This window comes from Uloborus diversus, chromosome 5 (genome assembly GCF_026930045.1).
Source record: "Uloborus diversus isolate 005 chromosome 5, Udiv.v.3.1, whole genome shotgun sequence".
Classification (NCBI taxonomy): Eukaryota; Metazoa; Arthropoda; class Arachnida; order Araneae; family Uloboridae; genus Uloborus; species Uloborus diversus.
Window position 1 is genome coordinate 11,234,270 of NC_072735.1, and position 10,196 is coordinate 11,244,465.

A 10,196-nucleotide genomic window follows, 5' to 3' on the forward strand; every position below is an offset into this window, starting at 1 on the left:
CTCCATAACTTCAAAAACTCCAATAATGCAAAATTTATGCGTTAATAATTCAAAAAACTTTATTTGAAAAGACCTTCCTAATGAAACATGATCAAAAGGCTCCAACACAGCAAGAGCTGTTGCCATTGTAACAGGCTGAAACGCCCCAAAACTTTAAACTTAAAAATAAATATACTCGATAACTCGAAGCTTATAACTTAAATATTCCTTTATCTCTAAGCTTTTTGGGTCCCAGACTCTTGATATTGCTGTGGAAACTTCCCATACCTCGAACTACCAATAACTAGAAGGTTTTAGCCGGTCCCTTTGGGACTTTGAGTTAATCGAGAGTTGACAACAGAAAACTTTGGAGAAAACAAAAGTTTCACTTTCCTGAATTTTCCAATGAAAACACAATTTTAAGATGGCCAGCGATTCTTCTTTTTTCGAGACGCGTTCGCGCTCCCCCTCCTGGAAAATCTTCATTTTTGTACTGAACCGCAAGACTTCGTATGCTCGAAAGAGCAATTAAATCTTTTATACATTAAAAAAAAAAGTTAACATATAACGTTAAAATAAAATATGATTTACTTACATGGTCCATCTCTAATGAAATGATGCTTGACCACAGCGGCATAGCGTGGGTTTCTGCCCCCCGGGGCAGGCACCCAATTTGCCGCCCGTCTTACATTGTCTGGCAATGTCCCCTCCCCCCACACACACAACGAAAAAATGACATGCTTAATATTTTACAGAACGAAAACAAGATTTTATCATCTGAAACATGTTTTACATTTTAATATATTTTTACTTCAACAGGAAATACTGTTGATCGAAACATTCTAATAAATATTTTTCAAAAACTACTGCATTATGAGAGATAATACTTTCCCCAGGTAAAAACATTTAAAACATAATCTAAAACAGTGTATACTGGTAGTATTTCTTAAATCTTTTATTGAAAAGAAGAAAAAGAAAAAAATATGAATATAAATTACCTGATCGATATTTTTTTTAATACTTGAAAAGATTTTTTCTTCTTAACCTAAAATTTTAATTTTCTACTTTTCATCAACGGAAATTCTTAAGCAACACTATCAATATCGATTCTATCAGTCGTTTCTGTAAAATGTTGTATAAAATGTCGTTTTTTTTTAAACTGACCCCCTGAATCCAAATATGCAAGCCCGGATCTGCGTACCCGCAGACACGGTCTTAGGGGCTCGATTTCCCAAGAAACTGAAAAAAAAAAAGCACTAAAACTTATTAACGTTGCAAATATACACTGCTGGCTTCTGGAGAGAGGCCCTGCAGATTTAGTTGCAGGGGGTCCAAAATTTATAGATCCGAACCTGCAAATGTGATCACTGTTTCCCCCTATTACCCACCCCGTTTTGGAGTTCTGGAGATCAACCTCCTCTCTCTCCAAATTTTTTCTAAGTCAATTTTTTTTTTTTTTTTGGAGTGGGAGGGAGCGTTATATTAATCTTCAACATTCTTCTGGGGGACAAGAGAAAAGAAAAGTTTTAAAAAGATGAGCATTTTTAGCAAGGAGGGACCCTCAGGGTGGTACTCCCCCCCCCCCCTAAAATATTTAAAAAATCATCAAAACGAACTGTTTTTTCTTTTTTTCCATAGTTTGTTTTCAATTGTACTTTTTGATGTACAATCATTTACTTTTCGATGTAAAATCTAAGTATTAGCTTCACTTCTATGAGCCCCATGTTCGAAGAAAAGTTTAAAAAAAAAAAAAAAACTAAAAATAAATATAAATAAATAAATAAATAACTAAAATAAAATAAATATAAATTAAATTAAATAATTAATATAAATTAAAATAAATAAAATAAATATAAATTAATAAAATAATAATTAATTAATATATTAATTAATTATTATAATATAATACTAATAAAATAAAAATATAATAAATGTTGAAACACCGTATGTTGTATATAAGTAGCATATCAGATCTTCAGTCACAAACCTTCAAGGATTATGTATATTTATTGAAGTTACGATCACACTGAAGATTACGAATGAAATTAAGTGTGCTTATAATTTAGCACTAATGTCTTCTTTACATATAAATAAAACACAAAATCTAAATGTATATGTACGGGGTAAATCCAGAAACTATAGAACCTATTTCGTTAAAGTTTTCAGTCTAACTAGGTTAGTGCTGGAAAGGTTTATAGACATTATTTTAAAAAAAAAAAAAAAAAAAGAATAGTTCTTTTTATTCGAAATTTACGTTTTGGACTCAAAAATGGATCTTTCTACCATGGCCCGAATAGGTTCCCTAAAAGGGCGCCATCATTGACTCTCAAAGGGCGAAAAAAAAAAAAAAAAAAGCACAAAGGCGCACAAGTTCAAAGGGCCAAATAAAAATTTAAAAAAAGTCGCTCATGTTTGAGGGAGCAAAAACAAACATGGACACAGGATCGAGGGGAGGATACAAAGAAAAGAAAACGAAGGTGCACACGTTCGAGGGCACAAATGAAATAAAATGAAAAAAAAAAGGTTTCCAGGGTGAAAAAAAGCGTTCAGATTTGAAAGCGCAAAAAAAAGAAAAAAAAAGAAAAAATTAAAAAGAATATATATATATATATATATATATATATATATATATATATATATATATATATATATATATATATATATATATATATATATATATATATATATATATATATATATATATATATATATATATATATATACAGGGGCGGACTGGGTGACTTTGGCAAAAGCATATTTTGGCCCACTTCTGTAAATTAGTCGAGCAAAGACATTAAACTACCACTAGTTTCTATTTTTCTTTAAATTTTTAAATCAAGATTTAAAGTTCTAAAATAGAAAATTGTGAAACGTAAAATATATAGCTGACACTGACACATTTTTTTTTAATGGTTATAAGCCTGAAAAGGCACATCTTTAGGCTTCTATTGATTACATAGGAAGGACACGAGGAAAGGGATGAGGAACCAGGTAAATCCTCCCGGAATTTTTTTGAAATTGGTTAATCTATATAGGCCTAAGAAAAAAATCGGGACACAGGGTTCTAGTTCCCTTCCAAGCGATATTTTCAAAGTTGATGTCAAAAAACGCAATTTTACAGTTTTCAGTAGCGATAAAAGGAGAGGGAAAACAAGGGGGCAATTCCACAGAAAAGGGGAAAAGGTGGCAGAATTTTAAAATAATCCTTTTCTCACAACTTTGGTATAAATGGAAAGGTGAAGAATCTGAAGTGTATGGAAATAACAAAAAATATGCAACAAAAGCAAAATTAATTAGAGTTCTGAGGCTTCAAATCAGGTTGTTATGATCATGTTCTTACGAGTTTTTTTTTTTTTTTTTATATGACTTAAGAAAGGCTGTTTTGATACTTGCATTGTCGCATTTTTCAAATATTCTCTCTAAAATATGCTTCTTAGAACTCTCTAGAAGAGTTATATACAAAAAAATTGCAGTTTAACTGAAAAACTTGATTTTTAGGGATTTTTTCTTATAAGGCATTTTTGTAATTCTACGTCCGACACCAAATTGGCTGAAAGTTTATATTATGTAAAACTGAGTGGAGATTTTTACAAAATATTTTGTCTGCAAATAAAGATTTTATATGCAATTAAAAATAATCATTTAAATTAAATTTCAAGAAACTAGTTATGCTTAAATAAATGGTCAGAAAAATTTCTACGTCCGACACCAATATTTTCCTAACTGAAACTAGGTTTATAAGTATACGAAAATTCCTGGTTAAATTAAATAATTCACACATGCTATTCATGCCTAATTATGTATTTATATTTATATTTTACATAACATAAATTTAAAGAACATATACACAATATTTTGACTGGGGAAAATATTTGAAGATAAGAGATGAGTCTCATATGTTTATCAATAGCGATTAAAGTAGTTATGTATAAAATTATGAATATTTAAGAAGCATTAGGGTTCTCAGTTCAAAAATAACACTCCTCCCTTCCCCAGTTTTCACTTAAAAACTCTCAGGTATTTTTGGTGAACTCACAACAGCCCCTGTTTGTGCCTAGAAATGCTCAGTTTCGTTTTCAACGATTTGTAACCAACATCCAAATTTTTTATTATTTGTTAATAAGTTAGATTTTTCTTCATTAAAATTCTACAAATCAATCTTCATTTCTTTTCACCCTAGAGATTGAGTTTTTGTTGTTCACGTAGAGATTGTAAAAAAAAAAAAAAAAAAAAAACAACAACAACAACAACAAACTTGACAAAATGCGTCTAATCTCTCTTGTTCTCGTTATAGTATTTTCCTTATTTTATGAGTAAAGACTTAAAATACAAATTTCCTGGAATGGTATGGTATACAGATATTGATACATTAGGGGTGTCCATCACCCCAAAAGCAATGAGATCCCCCTCCCCCCCCCCCAAATCCCTCAAGAACACCCAGACGAATAATATTTTGTCAGAAAAACAAAGAAATGTCTTGAAAAACATTCCTTGTAAACAAGTTCTATGACCTAACTTGGGCCATGACCCCCCCCCCCTCCCTACATTCTTTTTGCATAAAATTTTAGTTTCAAATGATTTCAATTTTCACAAAATTGTTTGATTTTTCACAAAAAATAGAGCACTGGGAAAAATTCTGCACAAACTCCTGTTATGCATATTTTCCCCTTTTTTATGCTTTAAAATACCACAATATATAATTCCATAAACAAATTAAGAGTTAAACAGCTTTTTAAGATGTTTATTTCATGTCGGATGTTGTCTGCTTTGCACATTCTACGTCCGATACCAAGGGAAAAAAATTTTGTGCTATTTATCCGTGAATTAATTTGGTGAAAAACGAAAAATTATTCATATTTCAGCTTTACTTTTCAACATTCAAGTAGTCAAAAAATCTGAAAACAGTTCATTGAGCTGAAACTTGGGTTTTTTCAACGTAAGTCAATTTTCAGTTCCCCTTTCATCTACGTCCGACACCATTTTTATTTTTAATATTTATAGTTTGAATTTTTTTCAGAAATTCTATAAGTTTTTATATTGTTCCTACATATATAAGTATTGAGAAAAAAAATTGGCTCAGTTCATCCATTTTAACTCTGAAAAATATGAACCTTTATTGGTAAATTTCCTGCAAATTCTACGTTCGACACCGTGGAATTGCCCAAGGGGTTCCCTCACAATTTTGTTTTCTTGACTTTTTTTTTTCTTTCAAAATTGAAATCCATTTTAGACTATCTTTGTTTACAATAGAATGTCGGGGGCTCTTTCCAGAAATTCTTCGAAATGGGAAGTTTTAGAAATGCAATTTTAGGTTACCCTTAGTAAAATTAATGGAACAGCATAGGGAGCTCCCTACAAGGACGTTTAGAGTTTGAACTATTAAAAAACGCAAAACTAACTTTGGTCACGTTTGAGAGAATAGGAGGGTCAGTGATCTCATTTGGAAGCATTTAAAAACTGAAGTATTCTTGACCCAATTTTAAACTACATTTCGTTACTGTAGGGAATCTGGCGATTCTCTTTCGAAATTTTCCGACATTGAAATTTTAAAAATATAATCTTATAATATGTTTGGAAACATTGAAAGGAAAAAAGAAAGGTTTCCCCCAAGATATTTTAGAAGGGCACCGTGCCATTCTGCTTTTAAGCTAACCTTCGACCCCTGTCCTTGAAACGTCATTCTTTCGTTTCAATCAGTTATCCATAAGAATCTGATTAGAATATATCTGAATGTTTTTTTGCATTACCTTTAAAACTAAACATCAAAAAGCTTTTTAATATTAAAAAAAAATTACTATCGAAAACACTTGAACTTTGTATGTACCTAGTATATCAAAAAGTAAAAGAAGCACCTTTTTTATTCAACAAAACTTCTCTACCCTTTTATCCCTTTTATCTGAAAGCGCACTGCCCCTTTTTTGATCTGGAGGAAACACTAGTGCTCACTGGGCATTTTTTTTTTCTGAAACTGAAATCAATTTTCGGTTATAGTGCAAATAAAAGGGTTACAAAGCTCTCCCATGAAAATTTCTATAAGTGAAATTCTAAGCTATCTTTAGTGACTTTAAGGGAATGCCTAAGGTTCGAAGACTTTGGAAATTTTTCCGTATTTCAGGGAGTCCGGAAAACAAACTGTGTCATTTTTTTTTTATTTTTTTTAATCATTTAAAAAAAACTTCCCCGTCTTTTTTTGCTTAAAAAGACGTCTGAATCTAGTTTCTATCTAAATTAGAACGAAAGGGATAATTATTTTTGTTGCATTCTTTTAACTAATATTATATTTAACTTTAAAACTTCAAACGCTTTTCTCTCCATGATACAATTTTTTCCGATTTTTCGCATTCAAACTCTTATAAGTCAAGAATTGATAAAGATAAAGTAATGAAATTTAGAGTATATATCTTTTTCAAACAGTTTACTTTGATTTTTATACGGTGAATTTGAAAAAAAAAAACATTACTTCAAAAAATAGAATTTTTTTAAAAAGTATCTTTGTGAATTTTTCGAAATTTTTCTTCAAATATTTTTTATTTTCATTGAATTCTTTTTTTCAAATCGTCGAATAAACTTAAAACTTAGATATTTGTGCATAGTTTTTTGAAAAAAATTTGAAAATTGATCAAGAATATTTTAAGTTTTAGCAATTTAAAGCAACCCCATTTTATTTAGAAAACAGTAACTAAATTTAAATATTTTTTAAAATTTTTATGTTATGATTTTGCGAATCAAACTGATGGTGAATCAGTGCAAAAAAAATTCAAAACTCTAAATTGTTTAAAACCTTTTTTTTTTCAATGTGTCCCGGACCGCCTTAAATCTGTAATACACAATTTCTTTCTTGGGCTTTGATGCCAAGAACCAGGTAAGTCCAGACTCACTCATTTTTGGTAAGACCAATAAATAACATCAGTGTCCGATCGAAAGGCTAATAACTTTCCCACATTATTTACTACACAGCAGAGGTCTAATCTTATATTTGTGACCCGTTGTTGCACCAATCGGAACAACGAATTCTCCACACGCAAAAATGAATTTTTAAAAAAGGAAAAGTTTGGACTTAACTCGTTCCACCATCAAAGTTCTCAATTGTAGACTTAATACTATCGTGACTTTAGGACTACAAAGGGACCTCATACCTAAAATATCCCAGGGTTGCCAACGGCTCCGTATTTTGCGGAGTTGCTGCGCAAAAATGGCGAAACTCCGCGACTCCGCAAAGAAGTTAAGTAAGTAGGCAAAGAAGTGGGAAATTAAAGATGCTTATACTCAAAGATTGAAATTGTGTATAAAGCTATTTTACTAATTTAGAAATAATTATTTTCATACTAGTGCTTAAAATAATTATTAAATTTCTAAACAAAATCAGATAAGTTTGGTTTTAGTTAATTTTATTTATTTTTATACAAAATTCCGAACTGCTCCGCAAAATTTTAAATTGACATTAATAATTAAAAATCAGCACAGATGATCCTCAAATTGTTTCTCCAAGGTTGGCAACCCTGAGGCCCCGTTAAGTCTAAGTCTGGCCCTGATTACAACTAATGTTGCTCAAAAAAAAAAAAAAAAAAAAAAAAAAAAGAAAGAAAGAAAGAAAAAAAACTTGCCGTCCTTCTTACCGGAGATATCGTCCCAAAATAGGGTCAACAATCACTACAAATCCTGATTCTAATAATGTCCCTTTAGAGTGAGAACATCAAACCTTTAAAATCCCCATCAGAAGGAAATCAACTGTTTCTAAATAACGTAAGCGGTCCTGATTACAATACCAAAAAGTTCAGAGTGAAAATACCATTAAAATCAGAGCAAGGACAACATTTATTTTTTAAAGTTCCCATTTAAATGAGGACAATAGTACAAAAACACCCATTTCGCAAAGAGAAAAATTCCCAAAAGTCTTTATTAGAATAGTCTCTATCAGTGTTTTCAAATAACATTTCCCTCTGATAATCTCAGTCATGATTATTTCCAAAAATCTTCATCAGTACAGGTCCGATAGGATAAAAAACAAATAAAAAAATAAAATAAAAGAAAGAAAGAAAGAACAATATTCTCCATTGTCGCCATTAAAATAGGGACATTAATTCCACAAAATCCTAATTAGCATCATTAAGCCTTAAAAATACACACACACAAAAAGAAAAGTTTCATAAAATTTTAAATAATTCGCCAATGCACTAACGTAGTCGTCTGGTAAGACTGGAGATAAAAAATGAATCTAGTGGATTAATTTACATTTTAATAGTAGTTTTGATGTTATTTAAGAGTGTTGTTCCACTAATTTGGCGGATTAATTTTAACCTCAATACCTCATAGTACTTAATGGTCTTTTTACCAAAATTAATTTGGCGGAATTTTTACATTTTAATGCAACTTTTGTAATGGCTGTAGTGATAAAATTTTTGAACACTCGTCCCGAACACGTTATCATAACTCTTCCTATCAAATAAGTTTTTAAAATGTCATTTTGTTTAGTTTCATTTTATATTTTATTAAAATGTAAAATAATAAATCCAAATCCATTATTAATCGCCAAAGGACCACAGTACCATACATTCGGCTGAGACTTGCCAAGTTTATGAAACTGCGTAAAATGTTTGGTTAATCTACAGTGGCTCCCAAAAGTGTTCGTACATTTTGAAATTTTTTAGTAAAACCAAAATAACGTGAAACTGAATTCAAATATGAAGTCCAATATTTTTTCACATCATTCCTATGTCATTCTAAAAACAACCCAGTAGTTTTTTCAAAATATTAACGGATCTTCTTTTTGAAATGGGTCAAAAAAGGAAGAGACAGAAAAATAACACGTCACAAAAGTGACCGTACACTCAAATATTTTCGAATAAATTCATGATTAAAATTATCATATGCCATTTATTTAATACTAGCTGCGTTGCCCGGCTTTGCCCGGTCTACCTTGAACAAAACCATTGCATCAAGTGAAGTATCTTCAATAACCAGGATTAAATGAAAGGAAAAAAAAAAACATCACGCAAAAATTTTCTCGCCAAACAATGACGATAGATACTAAAATACTTTTAAGAAATTAAATAAAATGAGAATGCGTAACCATGGAAACCCAAAATAAAATAAGGTTAAGAATTGAAAATGAGAAAGATGAAAATAAACAATTCGGAACTCCAGCGCTCGAATACGTTACCTTACGGTGATTTACAAAACTGCAAATGAAGCGTTCCACGTGTGTCTGTTGACGTAAACACAGGCAGTTTGTTCTGAGTATTTATTAAACGCAATCGATGTGTCTTAGTTTGCTTTCAGCTACAGAAATTAATTCGTCACTTAGTAGTATTCTCGAGACGTATTCTCTAAAAACGTAAAAAACTCCCGCCGTAATTAAGTTAGAGAATTGAAACAAGTTGTGTAGAACGCGGAAAATTTTTCCCTTTCCAACGATATAGAATATTACTATTTGCGAGTAATTTTTCACCCCCATATTCGGAATTTATGTGAAAATTATGCATAAATTGGAATAAAAAAAGGAACTATTCATCGAATTGTTTTCGACTGGTCTGCAAACCTTCTCAGGACTTAAAGGAACAAACTGTGAAAATTTCAGCAAAATCGGCCGGGTAGTTCGCGAGTTTTGCGAGTTCAAACACACAGACGCTTTTTTGGAGACTTCATTTTATACTATGTAGAGATTTTTGCATTGTGTTGACCCTTAAAACTCATTTGACTTTAATTTTTTGTTTATTTACTCCTTAATATTGTGCTTATTACTTTAAAATGGCTGGTATTCGTAAAAAACAACAAACACCATTCGAAATTTGATTTTTTTTCCTTACGGTAGCGGTAAATTGGTTTAAAATGTCTCGAAATCAGATAATTTATAGCATTCCATAGTAAAGTGCTAGATAAAATGCTTTAAAGAAAAGAATAGGACCGAAAACAAGGTAAGAAAAGATCAACTGGCAAAGTTGACAAAGCGTGATCGGAGATTTAAAGTTAAAAAAATTATGAAAAATACACATTTGAATGCTGTAAATGTTTCAGCAGAGTTAAATGAAAAATTGTACATTTAATTTTCACCTAAAATTGTTCACCAAAAGGGAAGTATCAACCTATCAAATATTCCAATTTTAACTATTGCACATTGTTGACAGACTTACAAAACACAAAAATTCACCATGGCCGGATTTTTAAAACCAACGATTGATTTTTTATGAATTTTTTAAAGAGCGATGCGCAAAAAAGAG